The sequence below is a fragment of the Bos javanicus genome, chromosome 7, assembly GCF_032452875.1.
Source record: "Bos javanicus breed banteng chromosome 7, ARS-OSU_banteng_1.0, whole genome shotgun sequence".
In the NCBI taxonomy this organism is placed as follows: Eukaryota; Metazoa; Chordata; class Mammalia; order Artiodactyla; family Bovidae; genus Bos; species Bos javanicus.
The window spans coordinates 92490934-92510287 of record NC_083874.1 but is presented as its reverse complement, the minus strand read 5'-3'; the positions used below and the strand labels follow the sequence as shown (position 1 = coordinate 92510287).

At 35.8% G+C, this 19354-nt stretch overlaps 1 long non-coding RNA gene across 4 annotated transcripts in view; it reads left to right on the top strand.

Moving 5' to 3' along the window:
• Positions 1 to 19354, top strand: part of LOC133251671 (uncharacterized) — a 159693-nt gene that overhangs the window by 95709 nt on the left and 44630 nt on the right. The gene's annotated exons all lie outside the window — the stretch shown is intronic.

The following is a 19354-nucleotide window of genomic DNA, read 5'->3' as shown; positions in this document are numbered from 1 at the left end:
ATCCTTCACTGGGTTAGGGAGGTTTTCAGCCATTATTGCTTCAGGCAAGTTTTTTTTTTTTTGGTCTCTTTCTTTTTTCTCCTTTTAAACACTTACAATGCAAATATCTGCATACTTGATGTTATCTCAGAGGCAGGTTCCTTAAACTACCCTCATTTAAAAACTTTCTTTTTGCTGTTCTGATTGGGTGATTTCCACTCCTCTGTCTTCCAGATTATTCATTCTTCCGTGTTGTCTAATCTGCTGTTTATTTCCTCTAGTGTATTTTTTATTTCAATTATTGTATTCTTTAGTTCTGACTGATTCTTTCTTATATTGTCTAAGTTTTTGTTGAAATTCTCTTCTCCTGAGTTCAGTGGGCATCCTTATAACAGTTTCTTTGACTTCTTTATCAGGTAAACTACTTATCTCCATTTCTTTAGCTTTTTCCCCCCATCAGGCGTTGTTATTTTGTTTGAAACAAACAAACAAAAGTTTGTTTGAAACTTTGTTTCTCTGAGTTAGGTGAAACAGCTTCTTCTCCTGGTCTTGAAGGAGTGGCCCTGTCTGGCAATACCCTCTGTGTAGAATAGACTAGAACTTGGTGGCTTTGGCAGGCTTGCTGGAGCAAGAGTGGCCAAGGGCAGGCCCTGGGGAGCACTGCCTCTGAAGCTGATTTGCCAGGGCAGCTGGGGCTGGAGCAGGCTTGCTGCTGCTGCTAAGTCACTTCAGTTGTGTCCGATTCTATGCGACCCCAGAGACGGCAGCCCACCAGGCTCCCCCGTCCCTGGGATTCTCCAGGCAAGAATACTGGAGTGGGTTGCCATTTCCTTCTCCAATGCATGAAAGTGAAAAGTGAAAGTGAAGTCACTCAGTCGTGTCCAACTCCTAGCAACCCCATGGACTGCAGCCCACCAGGCTCCTCCGTCCATGGGATTTTCCAGGCAAGAGTACTGGAGTGGGGTGCCATTACCTTCTCTGCAGGCTTAGGTTGGGGTTATTCCTTGGGGAGTGCTGTGCCAAGATCATATTGGTAGGGCAGTTGGGTCTGAAGTGTACCCTGGCTCGGGGCAGTTTCTAGGCCAAAGTTTTCTTGGTGCAGCTGGAGCCTGGAGCAGGTGTGGGCACGAGAGTCCTAGGGAGACTAAATGATGGCTCTCACTGATCCTTTGATCTCAGAGAGAGCTCCAGCAGTTCTCTTTCCATTTTGCAGAAGCTCTAGGATTAGTCAATGAATTTCTTCCTGTGCACTCTGGGTGCCCTTTAAAACTGCTATTTTTTTCACTGTCTCCCAGGGTGTGTGCTTCTGCACTTAGGGCCCTAAGTAATTACCCTCCCTTCTTCAAATTGCTGTGTCAGGAATGGGGTTCCCATGGATCCTGTGTTTCTGTCTTTCCTGCTCATTTCTATGTGGTCCTTCTATGTGCAGTAGTCGTTCAGTCAGCCTATAGTCTTTTCCAAGAGGAATTGCTCTATATGTGGGTATGGATTTGATGTTCCATGGGAGGTGAACTTAGGGTCTTCCTTAAACATCATCTTGTACCTCTTCAATCTCATTTTTGAGTTTCTTAAGTGATAAAAGCAATAGTAGTTTTATTGCTACTTGTTTTTGTTAGCTTTTATCTTGTGTTACATACAACATTTTAACCAGAGAGAAAAACAATGAAAGAAATACAATTAAATCTTTCTTTAGACTACTTAAAGTGACTGTGTAACCAGAAAGGGTTAATTTTGAATTTACACTGGATTTACTTCTGTGACTTTAACCCTTTTTGTTATTATAAGCATACATAATGGCCTAAGGGAGATAACCTGACCCCACCCACCTGTGAAGGACTGTAACATTGTTGAGTCCTTTGTGTGGCAAATAAAGCCCAGGGCCCCAGAAATTCACTTTTGGGGAGGTAGAAATCACATAAACATGTGACATCTTTGTTTGTTGATATGGCAGGAGATATTCCATTTTACACCACCCATGAAATGACTGTAAGGAAGTGAAACAAACACATCTTCCTATCTGAGGCTTGCCATTCTAGGAGATAATTTTGCAGAAATTAAATTTTTACTTGTTTCCTCACTTCCCCCCATTTCCGATCCTTAAAAGAATCTGACATCCAGGCCCTGACAAGATGGTTATTTTGAGGCACTAGCCTGCCATCTTCTTGGTCAGTGGGCTCCCTATCTAGTTCCAACACTTCATCTGGGATTCACTGACCTATCTTGCGGTGAGCAGAGCAAGCTTGAACTCAGTAACAACTCTAATGTACCCTAAAAGATATTAATACTATTAATACTATGGTTTTCTTTTGTGTTATAAGGCTTATTTTTAAAGAAATTTTGAAGCATAATATTCAGTTATTTTTTAAAAGACTACTTAGAAAATCCAGTGTGAAATGGTGTAATGCTATTTAAACTTGTGTGGTGATCAGCAAAGTTAAAAGTGAAATGTTTTCTAATTGACCCTTAATTGAAGTCATGGAGGTTTACTGATGTCAGTAAATGTCTAACTGACATTTACTGGCATATTTATGAAGACATGAGGAATGTGAGAAACTTGGTGAGAATCTTAATATTGACTTTTTTCATACTTCAGGCTATGACATTCACCGTCATTTTCTTTATATATTCATCTGTGTCATCGATGTCATCTGTGTCAAAGTTATATCAACTTTTATGAATATGTATTACATTAATTTTACTTGAAATTAGTATATACATTAGAAAATGAATTTAGGTGGAGACAATAAAACACGTTAATTAATAAGGAAAAATGGAGTTCAACAAAGTAACAACCCAAGGTCCTGTAGTTGTCACTATTCCACAGTGATGTGGAGTTAAGAGAAAAAAACTAAATGTTTCTTCTGATTGAATATGGAAAAGCCAATCTTTTATCCACATGTTTAAAACAGAAGCATGTCTTTTTTCAAAACCTGTAAACCAACTAGCTGAAAGATTGACTGCTGAGTGAAGAGAACAAACCTTATATTTGGTTTCAGGTAGCTGGAGTTTTAATCACAGTTCTGGTGATGAGGGGAATGGAAAGGTTTGCCTTTCACACAGCAGCTTTAACAAACATAGCATAATATCTCCAGTGCTATCCTAGTAATTTCCTGCTTTTCAGTCTTCTTCATGCACATTCTACACATTGCATTAACAGAAACTGTATCAAGAAAACTGGGCTTTGAGTTATTTGACATTTATCACAGTCTACAGGAATGACTAGATAAAGCAGCTACTAATCACAGGAGCAGTGTAGAAGAATTATATCTTTTAAAAGATACTAAATGTATTACAAAAATTTAAGTGCTACATCTTGGAAGTCTCATCATTTAGGCAGAGTATTCAGAGCCATTGAGTTTCTTCTCATGTAGTTTTCTTTGTATGTAAGCTGCCTTATTGAGAATTGGCATCATTTAATGCAGGTATGTGTATCCATGGTAAAAAGGAAGCTAACTATAGCAAACAGTAACCTTTGTACCTGCATATAAGATATCTTTCTTTTGCTGGTAAGGAAGAGACAGTCATCTTTTTTTCATGTGCCCATAGATTTTGACTCCTTTAGAGGGATCAGAATTAGTTGAAAAGTTGTTATTCTTTGAGATACCAAAGATGAATATTCAATTAACAAGAACAACAAGAGAAAAATAATGCAAAAGTCATGATATGTAAATTAAGACTGCCTGGCAACAAGTATTTAAATGGCAAAGCTAGAAAGACATTAAAAACACTTATGTTTTTTTGTTTTCAACCCATGAACAAATAAATGTAGAAAACATGTTTATCTGTTTAGCAGGACAGTTTCCATAATGCATATATTGAAAGAGAATGTCTATTTCAGAATACTCAAGATAAAGAGATACAATAAAAAGAGAAGGGAATAATAGCAGAATTACTTGAATAAAAGCAGTTCTGACAAAGTTGAGGGTGGGGTTTCTCCTGTAAGGTTCAAGCCATGATATGCCCCCAGCTCGGATTTCTTGAGTAGATGTCATATGAAAAAAATTTCCCTTGGATTGGAGAATTCATAGGTTGGGCTTACTAGCATCATTAACATCACAACAGTTTATTTTCCTCACAGACAAGCCTGCTTGATCAAAGTAAGACATAAATTGTTAGAATGCTTTGATAATTATTTATATAAAGACAAAGATAATATGTGGGTTTTGTTTTTATTTCATATGTCTATGAATGAATAGAGGAATTCTATTTGTTCACTTTGATTTTATTAACTTTCAAGGATACCTAGTAATATTTGAAAAATTGATATTTAGTTTTAGAGAAATAATTCATTCATTTTTTCCTTCTAATTATTCAGCGTGGGGATATTGAGTTTCTTCTTCATATTGTAGTCTTCAAATCATAGTCATGATGTAAATTTAGCACTGATACTGTCTATCTTCTACAACAGTTTTGAGAAATATATACTGTATTTAATTTCTAGTATTTAAAAAACACTCTTCCTGATTTTAAAGTTGTAAAATAAATTTAGAGAACCTGAGGAGAACTTTCCAAAATAATTTATAACTAGTTGAGTGCTTTGAAATGAATTTATTTCCCTTAAAAATTAGATGTCCAATAATAGCCATATTTGTATACACAAATATGCCTTATTTTACAAATTTACAGAGTTATATATTATAAGGTTACAAATGATGGAAATAAATTGTTTTTTCCAAATAGAAGACAAAAGTACATATTATCTTAGGGTTCCTAACTTACCTCTATTACCTGGTCTTGACTAAAAGCCTAGTTTCTCCTTCCTGTCTTTTCGTGAAAAGCATATAAATATTTACATTTCATTTAGGAAACTGTGTACTTTTAAGGGTCATCAGTTCAGTTCAGTTCAGTCGCTCAGTCGTGTCTGACTCTTTGCGACCTCATGAACTGTAGCACGCCAGGCCTCCCTGTCCATCACCAACTCCCAGAGTTCACTCAAACTCACGTCCATCGAGTTGATGATGCCATCCAGCCATCTCATCCTCTGTCGCCCACTGTTTCCACTGTTTCCCCATCTATTTGCCATGAAGTGATGGGACCGGATGCCATGATCTTCGTTTTCTGACTGTTGAGCTTTAAGCCAACTTTTTCACTCTCCACTGTCACTTTCATCAAGAGGCTTTCTAGTTCCTCTTCACTTTCTGCCATAAGGGTGGTGTCGTCTGCATATCTGAGGTTATTGATATTTCTCCCAGCAATCTTGATTCCAGCTTGTGCTTCCTCCAGCCCTGCATTTCTAATGATGTACTCTGCATATAAGTTAAATAAGCAGGATGACAATATACAGCCTTGATGTACTCCTTTTCCTATTTGGAACCAGTCTGTTGTTCCATGTCCAGTTCTAACTGTTGCTTCTTGACCTGCATACAGGTTTATCTTACTTAAAATTTTCAAGAGATTGTTACGCTATGTGCATTTTCCCCATGTACTTCATCTTATTTTTTTACTGTAAAATAATTGTAGTTTATAACTAGATTTGGATGTATAATTGTACTTTTTCTTAATGGGAAAAGACAAAAATCAAGTATTAGAGATGAGATTAAAGCAGAATTAAAGAAAAAGCTAAAATACTGAAAAGAAAAGCCACATACGTGAAATTCTCTGGAGATTATAGTTTAAATCTGTGTAAGTACAGTATCACTATTTGAAAAGCGTGTGGTGTTTGAAAGGATCAAAGAAAACCCCCACACACCTTAAAAGCAGTTATTTAAGTAGACCGTACAACATGTGACCTTTTGTGTCTGCCTTCTTTCACTTAGGATAATGGTTTTGAAATTCATCATAGTTGTAGCAGGTACCCTTTCTATGTCTGAATACTCCGACACACACACATATATACACATAAGGCTCAATGCACACACATACATACACAATACTTACATTTCTCAATCTGTTTATACATTTATCCACTGATGGGCTTTTGGGCTTTTCTATATTTTGGCTGTTATGAATACTACTACTATAAACATTCATGCTCAAGTTTCTATATGGACATATGTTTTCATTTCTATTAGGTATGTACCTAGAAGCAGCATTTCTGAGTCATATGGTAATTGTGTGTTTAACTTTTTAAGGAACAGCAAATGTTTTTTCCATTGCAGCTATACTATTTTACATGGTCACTAGTAATATTCAAGGTTTCATTGTATTTTTCTACATTCTTGTCAACACTTGTTAGTTTTTAGTTTTTGATCGAAGTTGTCCTAGAGGGAATGAAGTGCTTGTTGAGTATATGTCTTCTTTAGAAACATGTCTATTCAAGTCTTTCACCAATTTTGAAATTTGGACTACTGTTGTTTGTTGAGTTGTAAGAGTTCTTTACATATTCTGGATATTAATCCTCTATCAGATATGTGATTTGCCATTTTTTTCCTCCATTCCTTCACATAGTTGGTAACGTTCTTTAATGTACAAAAATATTTTAATTTTTATGAAGTATAATTTGTCTATTTTTTATTGCTCATGCTTTTGGTGTCAAATCTAAGAATTCATCGCCAAGTCTGAGGTTATGAAGATTACCCTTGTGTTCTCTTCTGATAGCTTTACAGTTTTGGCTCTTAGCTTTAGTTCATTGATATACTTTTATTAATTTTTGTATAAGAAGTAAGGTGTGGGTCCATCTTCATCATTTGTATGTGGTTATCTATTTTTCCTTGCACCATTTGTTGAATAGATAGTTTTTCCCTGTTGAATGGTCCTGTTGAATGGTCCTGTCGAAAGTCAGTTGGCTGTGGTTGAGTTGGTTTATTTCTGGACTTTCAATTCTATTCTTTTGGTCTCTGTATCTGTCTTTATGCTGATACTACAGTCTTTTGGTCACTATAGCTTTGTAGTAAGTAGTAAATTTTGAAATTGGAAAGTGGAGTCCTCCAACTGTGTTTCTCTTTCTCAGTATTGTTTTGGATATTTGAGGTTCCTTGCAGTTTCATATAAATTTAAGGAACTGTAGTTCACTTTGTGGAATATTGTCATCCTAACAGTGTTAAGTCTTCCCATTCATGAACATGGTATATATTTCCATTTGTTTAGGTCCTCTTTAATTTTTTTCAGCAATATTTTGTAATACTTAAAGTATAAGTCTTTCACTTTCTTGGTTAAGTTTATTTCTCAGTATCTTGTTCTTATAAATGATATTGTAGAATGAATTGTTTTCTTAATTTCCTTTTCGGATTACTCATTGTGCTGTATAGAAAGCAAACTGACCTATGTATGTTGATCTTGTATCCTGCAACTTTACTGAATTCATTTATTAGCTCTGATAGTTTTTTTGTGGATTCTAGGGGATTTTGTATATATAAAATCATGTCATTTGCAAACACAGTTTTACTTCTTCCTATTTTTAAAAGACATTATCAATTTGGATGCATTTTCTTTCTTTTTCTTGACTAAATGCTCTGACTAGAACTTCTAGTAAAATGTTGAATTTAGTTCAGTTCAGTTCAGTCGCTCAGTCGTGTCCTACTGTTTGTGACCCCATGAATCGCAGCACGCCAGGCCTCCTTGTCCATCACCAACTCCCGGAATTCACTCAGATTCATGTCCATCGAGTCAGTGATGCCATCCAGCCATCTCATCCTCTGCCGTCCCCTTCTCCTCCTGCCCCCAATCCCTCCCAGCATCAGAGTCTTTTCCAATGAGTCAACTCTTCACATGAGGTGGCCAAAGTACTGGAATTTCAGGTTCAGCATCATTCCTTCCAAAGAAATCCCAGGGCTGATCTCCTTCAGAATGGACTGGTTGGATCTCTTTGCAGTCCAAGGGACTCTCAAGAGTCTTCTCCAACACCACAGTTCAAAAGCATCAATTCTTTGGCGCTCAGCCTTCTTCACAGTCCAACTCTCACATCCATACATGACCACAGGAAAAACCATAGCTTTGACTAGATGAACCTTTGTTGGCAAAGTAATGTCTCTGCTTTAAAATATGCTATCTAGGTTGGTCATAACTTTCCCTCCAAGGAGTAAGCGTCTTTTAATTTCATGGCTGCAGTCACCATCTGCAGTGATTTTGGAGCCCCCCAAAATAAAGTCTGACACTGTTTCCACTGTTTCCCCATCTATTTCCTATGAAGTGATCGGACTGGATGCCGTGATCTTCGTTTTCTGAATGTTGAGCTTTAAGCCAACTTTTTCACTCTCCTCTTTCACTTTCATCAAGAGGCTTTTGAGTTCCTCTTCACTTTCTGCCATAAGGGTGGTGTCATCTGCATATCTGAAGTTATTGATATTTCTCCTGGCAATCTTGATTCCAGCTTGTGCTTCTTCCAGTCCAGTAGAAGTGGTTAAAGTGACATTCTGTCATATTCCTGATCTTAAGGAAATGCTTTCCTTCTTTTACTATTGAGTGTGACTGTGTATTCCTTATAAATTCTCCTTATCATGTTAGGGAAGTTCCCTTCTATCCCAGTTTGTGGGTCTTTTTATCGTGAGAGGGTGTAGAATTTTGTCAAATGTTCCATTTGTGTGTTTTGAGATGATAATGTCATTATTTCCCCTTTCACTGTCTCAATAGGGTTTGTTTTACATTGATTGATTTTCAGAAGTTTAACCTCGATGGAATTCCTGACCTAAATCCCATTTGGTGATGGTGTATAATTTTCTTTAATGTGCTTTTGGATTTGGTTTGCTAGTGTTTTGTTAAGGAATTTTGTGTGTTTATTCATAAGACATATTTATCTGTGGTTTTCTTATGATATCTTTGGTATTAGTTACTATATCTTTGGTGTTACTGACCTCATAAAGTGTTCTAGCTTTGTCAGTTTTTTGGAAGAGTTTGAGAAGGAATCATGTTAATTCTTCTTTAAATATTTGATAGAACCCACCACTGAAGTCATATGGTCCTGACTTTTCTTTTTGGGGAGATTTTTATTAACCGATTCAATCTCTTCTCTTGTTATAAGTCTGTTAAGGTTTCCTACTCTTGGACTTACTTCCCTTGTGGTCCAGCGGTTAAGAATCTGCACTCCCAATGCAGCAGGCATGGATTCCATCCCTGATCAGGGAATTAAGATCCTGTATGCCACATGGTGAGGAAAAAAAGACTTTCTTCTCTTTTGATAACTTGCATTTTCCAAGGAATTTGTCCATTTCATCTAGATTGTCTCACATGTTGGTATAAAACTGTTCACAGTATTTTCGTATAATCCTTTTGATTTCTGTGAGGTTAGTAGTAGTTATTTGCATCTTCTTTCTTTTTTTCTTAATGTTGTTAAAGGTTTGTAATTTTTGTTGATTTTTTTTTTTCAAATAAACAAGCTTTGGTTTCATTGATTCTCTCTACTGCTTTTCTCTATTTTGTTTCTCTGTGCTGTAATCCCTAATATTTCTTTCTAATGGCTTTGTGTTTAGTTTCAGCTTCTTTTCTAGTTCCTTAGAGTGTGTAGTTGGGTTGTTTATTTGAAATCTTTTTTTTTAGTGGAGGTGTTTATAGCTACAAACTTCTCTTAGAGCAGTGGTTATGCTGTATCCTCTAAGTTTTTGGTGTATTGTGTTTTTATATCAAAATATTTTCTAACTTCCTTAGTGATTTCTTCCCTGATCTTATATTGCTTAAGAGTGTTATTTAGAGTTTTCCAGTTTTTCTTTTGTTGTTGATATCTAGCTTTGTTCCATTGTGGTTGGTTCCATTGTAATCACTCATTGTATGATTTTGGGTATTTTGAAGTTTGAGAATTCTTTTATGACCTAACATATGGTCTATTCTAGAGAATGTTCTACATGCAGGTGAGAATATATGTTTTGCCATTGTTAGGTGGCATGTTCTATGTTGGTCTGTCAGATGTAGTTGATTTATAATGTTATTCAAGTCTTTTACTATGATTTTCTGTCTACATGTCCTCTGCATTATTGAAAGTGGGCTTTTGAAGTTTCCAACTATTATTGGAGACTATTTCTTCCTTCAGTTATGTCACTGCTTGCTTCATATATTATGAGGCTGTATTGTTTGATATATATATATATATAAAATTGTTATATTTTCTAAAGGCAATGGCACCCCACTCCAGTACTCTCGCCTGGAAAATCCCATGGGCGGAGGAGCCTGGTAGGCTGCAGTCCATGGGGTCACTAAGAGTCGGATACAACTGAGCGACTTCACTTTCACTTTTCACTTTCCTGCATTGGAGAAGGAAATGGCAACCCACTCCAGTGTTCTTGCCTGGAGAATCCCAGGGACGGGGAGCCTGGTGGGCTGCCGTCTATGGGGTCTTACAGAGTCAGACACGACTGAAGCGACTTAGCAGCAGCAGCAGCAGTGCATTGATCCTTCACTATAAAATGTCTTTCTTTGTCTCTTGCAACAGTTTGGTATGTAAAATCAGTTTTGTCTGATATTAATAAAGGTAGCCAGATTTCCTTTTGGTTGCTGTTTATAAAAATGAATTTTGTCTGATATAGGTAGCCAGGCTTCCTTTTGGTTACTGTTTGCATGGAGTTTCTTTTTCCATCCCTTGACTCTTAACCTATCTGTGTCATTTGGTCTCAAATGCATCTCTTAAAAGCTGCATATAGCTGTATTATGTTTTTTAAAAAATATTCTGCCAATTGACAAGCTTAACTCATTCACCTTTAAAGTAATTACTGATAATGAAGGATTTATATCTGCAATTGTGCTGTTTTTTGTATTATTTTTTGTTGTTCCTCAGATTCTCTAATACTGACTTATTTTGTGTTTGATTTTTTTTCTGTATATCATTTCCCTTTCCATTTCTTTTTACATATATTTTTAGGTATTAGTGGTTACCATGGGAATTACAGTTAACATCCTAAATTTATAAAACTCTAGTTTGAACTGATACCAAGTTAGCTTCAGTAGCATACGTTGACTCTACTCCTAACTGGCTCCATCTTCTCCTTTATGTTATTACTGTCATAGATTGTGTCTTTATGCATTGTATGTCCATTAGTATAGATTTATGATTATTGTTTTATACATTTGTTTATTAAATGAAATAGGAAATAAAAAAGAAGTTACGTAGCAAAAATATAGCATTATTAGGTTTTATATTTATCTGTGTAGTTACCTTTACCATTGTTCTTTATCTCTTTGTGTAGCTTTAGGTTACTGTCTAGTATCCTTTTATTTCAACCTGAAGGACTCCCTTTAGTATTTCTCATAGAGTAGATAACTAGTAATGAATTCCCTTATCTTCCATTTAGCTAAGAATGTCATAATTTGTTCTTTGTATTTGAAGGGTTGTTTTGCTGAATGCAGAATTCCTGGTTGACATGTTTTTCCTTTCAGTCTTTAAATATATTGTTCTACTGCCATTTGGTCTCCATGATTTTTGATGAGAAATACACTGTTAATCTTTTTGAGAAGCCATTTGAGAAGCCATTGATGTGATCAATCACTTTTCTCCTGCTGCTTTCAAGTTTCTTTCCATCTTTGTCTTTTAGCAGTTTGATAATAATATATCACGATGTGGATTTCTTTGAGTTTGTCCTGCTTGGAGTTTGTTGAAGTTCTTGTGCTCAGTCGCTTCAGTCATGTCTGACTCTTTGCAACCCAATGCACTGTAGCCTGGCAGTCTCCTCTGTCCATGGGATTCTCCTGGCAAGGATACTATAGTGGGTTGCCATTCTCTTCTCCAGTTGAGGTTCTTGGATGTGTGTATTTATGTATTTCATAAAGTTTAGGAAGTTTTTGGATAGTATTTCAAATATTTTTTTCTTCCTTTTTTCCTTTCTTTTCTCCTTCTGGGACTCTATATATGTTGATATGTTTGATGGTGTCCCATAAGTCTCTGAAGCCTTTTTCCTTTTTTTCTTTCTACTCCTCACACTGGGCAGTTAACAGTTGCCCTATCTTCAAATTTGAAGACTCCTTCTTGAATCTGTTGTTGAATGTGTCTTGTGAATATTTAAATTTTACCTGTAATACTTTTCAATTACCAAATTTCTACTTTGATTTTTAAAAATAATTTAATTTATTTTAATTCTTTGTCCATGGTTTTCTTTAGCTCTTTTAGCATATTTAAAGCAGTAACTTTCAAGTCTTAGTCTTGTAAGTTAATGCCTGGGCTTCCTCAGGATGGTTTCCATCAATTTCTTTCTTACTTTTTATGTCCTGTGAATGAGTGATGCATTCCTACTACTTGTTTGTGTGCTTTGTAATTATCTTGTTGAGATCTGGACATTTTGAATATTGTAATTCTGAAAATCTGGTTCTCCTACTACACCAAAGACTATTATTATATGATGAAGTCTGCAGTTGTTCATTTGTTTAGTGACTTTTCTACATTTTTTTTTTTTTTGAAAAGCCTATATTCCTAGTCTTGTGTTGTCACTGAAGTCTACGTTCTGTTATCTCTGTGGTCAGCTAGTGACCTGACAGAAATTTCCTTAAATGCCTGGATACAATAAGAGTTTAAAAAGTGTAAAAGGAATTCTGTCTCTTTAACTTCCTTCAATGGTGCCAGGGAAGCAGTTCAAACCATTAAGCTTGAATTAATGGCCAGCCTCTGTGCTGGCCACTTAGTGACCTGCCAGGTCACAAAACACAGAACTCTGGTTTTTTGAAGGAGAAGATCTTACTGCCCACCTTGATGCTAAAAGGTTGAATCAGGAGTGGAGGATTATTGGTCCTTATGCATGATGTTGCAATTCATGAAAATTTGCTGGCTTCCTTGTTTGTCAAGCACTTCCTGGGATGCTCCCTGTGTTCAATTAGACGCCAGAGTTCTAAATTCTAGCAGGTCTTGCAGCTCAATAGTTGTTTTGGTGAAGGGGCTGACTCTAGAGCTTTATACTCTGTGATCTTCCATAATATCACTCCCTTCCATGGTCATTCTTAAAAGAGCAATACGTTTTATTGTCACTCATTGGTAATTAAATGACAGGAGCAAGGGAAAAGATGAAAACAAGTTCTTACAGAGGAAATAAGCCATGAGAATCATCAATAAATATCACTTGCTTGAACAGTATAAACTGTCAGATGAATGCTACAGAGTTTTCCTAGTATCAGTTCCATATAGCTCCTCCCTTTAAAGAAATTTTTATTCTAGTCTAGCATCAATACTGTGAATGAAAGCCTTTGTTGGAAGGCTTGACAGATGACATTGATTTCCATTGTGAATTTAGATGTGGAGTATTGTCACTATAACATGTGAACTGAGATGTGGAGTCTGTGGGGCAGCCTTATCTCTTGCTGCTGACATGGGTGCCATATTGTCTGTCTTTCTACTCGCTCCCCTTTCTCAAATCTGTGGGTGGGTCATGAACAACTGCTTCATGGCTGTGTGTGGGCTGTATGTTGTGGAGGCCTCTTACAGACAATGCTCTTTCATTGGGCAGAGAAGTTGCTGCATTGGCTTCTCTCCCATTTCAGAAAGCTGAGTATGTGATGTCACTGCAGCCTTTCCAGTCTATACCAGCTTGAGCAGCAGGATCCTAGGACTGAAAATCAAACCAGGGGCTTGATATTTGGTGATAAGTGGCATTGCTTTTGGACTTTTGAATCTGATTATAATGTAAGGAGGTACTTTTTTGAACATGGGTTAATATGTATTTACTTATTCTGAAAATTCACTAGACTTCAGCTGTTGAATTCCACAAATGGTGATGCTCATCAAAGTTTTTGGTAACTACTCAGAAGAGAATAATAGAGTATATTAGGAAAAAATACTTTCAGTAAGAGATCTTGGGTTGACTGGCAGGCTGACTGTCTGTCCAGCTCTTCTACACATACTCAATGCTACAGGTATTAGCAAGCTTAATCTTTAATAATGTAAGTGAATAAAAATGAAAATGACTTGTTTCCCTTTTTTTTTGATCTGTATTAAACATTCGTGACTAATTTTGGTAAATTTAGGTGAAATAGTTTGCTATGGTTGAATTTAAATGCTGGAAAAAGAGGGTTATGAAAAAATGCCTATCAAAATATTAGCTATATCATGTGAGAGGACTGAACATAGTATCTGGATAGTATAAAAAATTTCTTTAAAAATATTTTTATTATACTTAAAACATCGAAATTATAATGATCTATTAAGAAACAAATAGTTTTAATCTTTTCCATAGTTCTCTCTGTGATGTTAATGCAGTGTTCACTTACATTGATGCTTGAGTTTAATATTACTTTCTCTAGTATTAACATTGCCAATACCATAGCTTTGGTAATGCACATTTGAATATTATGTTTCTATAAACAGCTTCTCTAATGCTACATTTTCAGTGAATATGATGGGCCTTCTGTTAGTGCTGGCATTTGAGCGATCTTGCTTTCTATTTTTCTGTTACATATACAATGCGAAGTATTCCCACCTGAGATTTCCCCGAAGTTTCTCTTGGGAAACAGAACCTAATTTGAAAGATGTTTTCTGTTGTATATTGCTCAGATCAAGCTTTGCATTGAATCAAGCCAAATGATGAAAACAGTCCAGCCTTCTTTCCAGCAGAATGCAATTACCTCTAAGGCCTATAGTAAAAGACCAACTAATTGAGAACACTTGTCTTTGTTTTCAGTTAGCAAAGATTCTTACTAAGAGTGTCCATTTTTTGAATTCAAAAAGGTGGGTTTACTTTTAATGAACTAAGAGTTGGGAGATCTTAAAATTAAAGCATGTGCAGGTTATCCTCTTCCTCAAGGGGACATACACTACTCCTGTGCTCGTGTGAAGTAATAATGAGATACCATAAGCAAACAGTAGATGATTCATGTCAGATGGCTCTTCAATAACGTTAGGGGGGAAAAAAGCAGCTGATGTATGGGATATTGAAGGCAGATTAAGTTGTTAATGTATATTAGTATATTCTTAATTTCCTTTTAATTGAAAAAGACATATTGACTTTAATTAGAACCATTTCACAGGAACTGTCAATTAGCACATGTCAAACTAGTTAATTCAGAACAGAATTCTTTTAATTAGGGTCTGCTTTCCTTTAACTATGGGGCCAATGAAATCAGCCTTTCCTTATCTAGATTTTAAATGTCTCTAAGACATATAATACAAATGTAGACTCTTATCTATTATTAGAAGCCCATATGGATAACATTAAAATGATGATGCTGGCATTGTTCATGCAGCACAAATCAGAGTCCCTTTATGACTGTTAGAAAAAAAAATGGCTTTGAACAAAGACTATTTTAAATACCAGATTTATCCTACTTTAAAGAGACTACAAAATTTATGACATGCATGTTCACATTTAAAGTATTATTTAATACGTCTGCTCAAATAAATGGGCCTATTCAAACGTTTTGTGTGTTCTATCAGCCGAAGACACATAAAACATTGTCAAGCCATACAGCAACATTTTTCCCTTAAATGAACTGTAATCAAAAAGGGAAAACAGACTGAATGAATTTTTTTTGCATGACATAAAAATAGCATTGTTAACTTTCATTGCATCCAGAGATTTAATACCCATAGTTGATGCAGTGACTAAACCATTGGTAGTAAGCTAATGTGATCTTAGTAATCAGACAGTGTAAAATCCGCAACTTGGCTCTTGCTTAATGTAATGATGTGGAATTACAGCATTTTAGTTACAGTTGGCATGAGGATTGGCACATAGAATAAGCTTGGTGGGGCAGGGCTGTGTGGTGTTCACCTACAGAATAGGTACGCTTATAATTTTAAAAGAAGATTTTAAATTATATGTAAAGAGAGAGTTAATAGGAGATCCAGCTTACTTTATCATGTGAGGTTTAGTCACTATTTTACTCAGTTATAGCAAGCAAGGGTTACAGGAATTAATAAAAAGAATATTAATAAGTTAAACTTGAGATTCTAAAGATAATTATCTAGTAAGATATTATGTGTAACCTCAACTTGTTCATCTTATTGTAGGTACATTTAACTTCATAACAGTAGTGTGCCTTTCTAAAGTATGCTATACTGTAACTATATCAGTGGTTACATTTGTGCAACTGAATTAAATGAAGAATTGTAGTAATTTTCTAATATTGATCAACACAGGCAAAAGAACAAGGGCAATAAACAAATGAAAAAATACTACCAAAAAACTCCATTCTTTTCCTTCCAGAGCTGACTGTTCTCTTCTGAACTATTTCTAGAGCTACCTTACCTCTCTGTGTTTGACAGTGATGACCTACATTCAGCATGTCCGTATTTTGTTTAGATCTGTAGCTTTTAACTTTTTGGTGTCACTTGAATCTCTGATGAAAGATATTAATCCTCTTCCCAGAAAAATTCACATACTCATACGTGCACTAAAATATTCAGGATGGGAAATCTTAACTTCTTAAAAAATAATCTGGCAAAACTTGCTAAAGGATGTAACCTCAGTTTGTTATAACTAACAACTTGTAGTTTTGCAGACCCTATACTTGGTTCTGGGAATTTAACAATGAGTAAGATAAAACCTTAGCATCTGACTCACTGTGACAAGTTATTAGCACATTTTCAGAAATTACTGTATGATTCTTATTTTAACCACTTTTACTCTCTGAACTGTTTAAAGTTTTATCTGTATTTACAAATCTTGCACAAGTATTCAATCTGACCAACAATTTTACATAAAAATTGTTTGACAAAGGGACTTCCTTGGTGGCTTAGTGGTAAAGCATCGGCCTGCCAGTTCAGGAGACACAGGTTTGATCCTTGATCTGGGAAGATCTCACATGCTGTGGAGCAATTAAGCCCACGCCCCACAACTACTGAGCCTGTGCTCCAGAGGCTGGGAGCCACACTACTGAAGCCTGTGCACCCCAGAGCCCATGCTCGGCAACAAGAGAAGCCACCGCAATGAGAAGCCAAAGCACTGAAGCTAGAGAGTAGACCTGCTTGCCACAACTAGAGAAAAGCCCATGCAGCAATGAAGACCCAGTACAGCCATAAATAAATAAAATTATTTTTAAAAATTGCCTGAAAAATATAATTACTAGATCATTAGTGGAGGTTAATTTTATGGCTTTAACTCAACAGATTTTATTGATCCTTTTAATCTTATTTATAATTCTATTTTGTTTAATAATCATAGGTAATATTAATATCCTAATTTGGACCCACCTTTTATTTCTGTTTATTCATTTAGATTATATAATTTACAGTTATTTACAAAGAAGACATAAAGCATACTAATATCATTTTTATAAGTTAGTCTCATTTAAGCTTAAAATAAACCATTGCTAATGATCTTGGGTGGCGGTGCTAGTTAATTTCTTGATTATGCATGATAGGTTATCCAGACTGTGCCAGGGTTTAAATTTGAATAGTGGCTGAGCAAGGTCTGTGCTGTGTGTGCTAAGTTGCTTCAGTCATGTCCAGCTGTTTGTGACCCTGTGGACCGTAGCCCACCAGGTTCCTCTGTCCCCGGGATTCTCCAGGCAAGAATACTAGAGTGGGTTTCCATGCCCTCCTCCAGGGGATCTTCCCAACCCAGGGACTGGACCTGTGTCTCTTATGTCTCCTGCATTGGCAGGCGGGCTCTTTATCACTAGCACCGCCTGGAAAGCCCAAGATAGGTCTACTTTCCAGGAATATCAACACACCCAGTCTTAATTCCATTCTGTCTTAAAAGGGGTATATTTTTGGTCTTTAAGAGTGTACTATAGCATTATTAAATAAATATATAAAAATATAAATAGATATAAATATTTACTTATATATATTTATAGATATGTACATAAACACAAATATTTAAATGTATAAATAAATATATAAATATACATATGCTTAAGTATACTTATGTATTTAGTATGTTGCTGCTGCTAAGTCACTTCAGTCATGTCCGACTCTGTGTGACCCCGTAGACGGCAGCCCACCAGGCTCCCCCGTCCCTGGGATTCTCCAGGCAAGAACACTGGAGTGGGTTGCCATTTCCTTCTCCAATGCACGAAAGTGAAAAGTGAAAGTGAAGTTGCTCAGTCGTGTCCGACCCTCAGCGACCCCATGGACTGCAGCCCACCAGGCTCCTCCGTCCACGGGACTTTCCTTACTTTAGTCCAAATTTGCTCCGTGATTATCTGTAGCAATTTAAATTCCTTTGTCTATTTTGGCTTTTGAAAAACTGACCCTTAGTGTTTTGCCAGCAACGATTTTGACTTTAGGAAGTTTATAGAACCCATGGGCCTTAACTTAGTTTAATCATCTTTTTTGACCTTAGGAAGTTTATAGAACACATGGGCTTTAACTTAGTTTAATTATCTTAATGGTATAGTGGTAGAGGTTTTATATATTGTTAAAAATAGGCAAAAATTATTCATATCATGTGTTTGTGAAACAAAACCATAGCCATTTAACTCTGACTTTGTTAGCAGAATTTTAACAGATTATTTAAATTATTAAAAGCTATGATTTCTAATAGTTTTACCCAAACAGGAACCTTCTAGAAGTCCCTAGAATGCTTCATTTAAAGGAAAGTAGCATTGAGGTTAAAATTTTTAGTGGTTAGATTTTAAGAGTTAAAATAGAAACTTTCTCAATTATTTTATCTCCTTTCTAGATCCTTAATCAAGTTGTATTAATTTATTAGGAGCTAAATGCATCATTGTGTGTGGGATTTATGTTTACTCTGTAATATATAATCCCTTCTCCGTTTTCTACCTAATGATAAACAGTTGTCTAGCATAAATTAATTATATATTATAATATTTATTTATCTGTGGCTGTGTCAGGTCTTACTTGTGGCATGCAGGCTCCAGAGTGCGTGGGCTTGGTAGTTGTAGCATGTGGGCTTAGCTGCCCTGAGGCCTGTGGGATCTTAGTTCCCCAAGCAGGAATAGAACCCATGTCCCCTGCCTTGGAAGGTGGATTCTTAACCTACTGGACCACCAGGGAAGTCCCTATTATATTATATTATAATTTAATAAATTTAATTTTTTGTAACTTGAGTGTGTTCATATAGCTTTTGGAAAGTGATAGACATTTGTTTCTATTTTTGTTTTTATCAGCCAATCTCAATTAGTTTGGTTCAATACTGTATTTATTGAACACCTATAATTTCCAGACACAGTTAATGTTAGGCATTATCTTATTGAATATTACTTGAAGCATTTATTTGCTTTTCTCTTGGCTATGTGGAGTCTGTTTATTATTAATGTTCAATGAATTAGCTATTGGCTGTTTCAAAATTATTTACTTAGTGTTTTACAATTGAAATATTTTCAAGGGCATTATCTGATGCAGGATGAATAATCCCATCATTACAGTTTAACTATTTCCTTCACTGATATTTTTAGAAGGTTCTGTATATGGAAAAGCTTGTTCAAATTCTAGTGTCATTATTTACTAGCTTTGTCTACTTAGATAAGTTACCTAACCTCTCTGAGCCTCAGTTCCCTCCTCTGAAAAATAATAATACCTACATTACAATATTGCAAGGATTAAATGAAATCTGTAAAGTGTTGAAGTATGTAAAGCTTTGGTTTTCCCAATGGTTTTGTACAGATGTGAGAGTTGAAAGAAGGTTGAAAG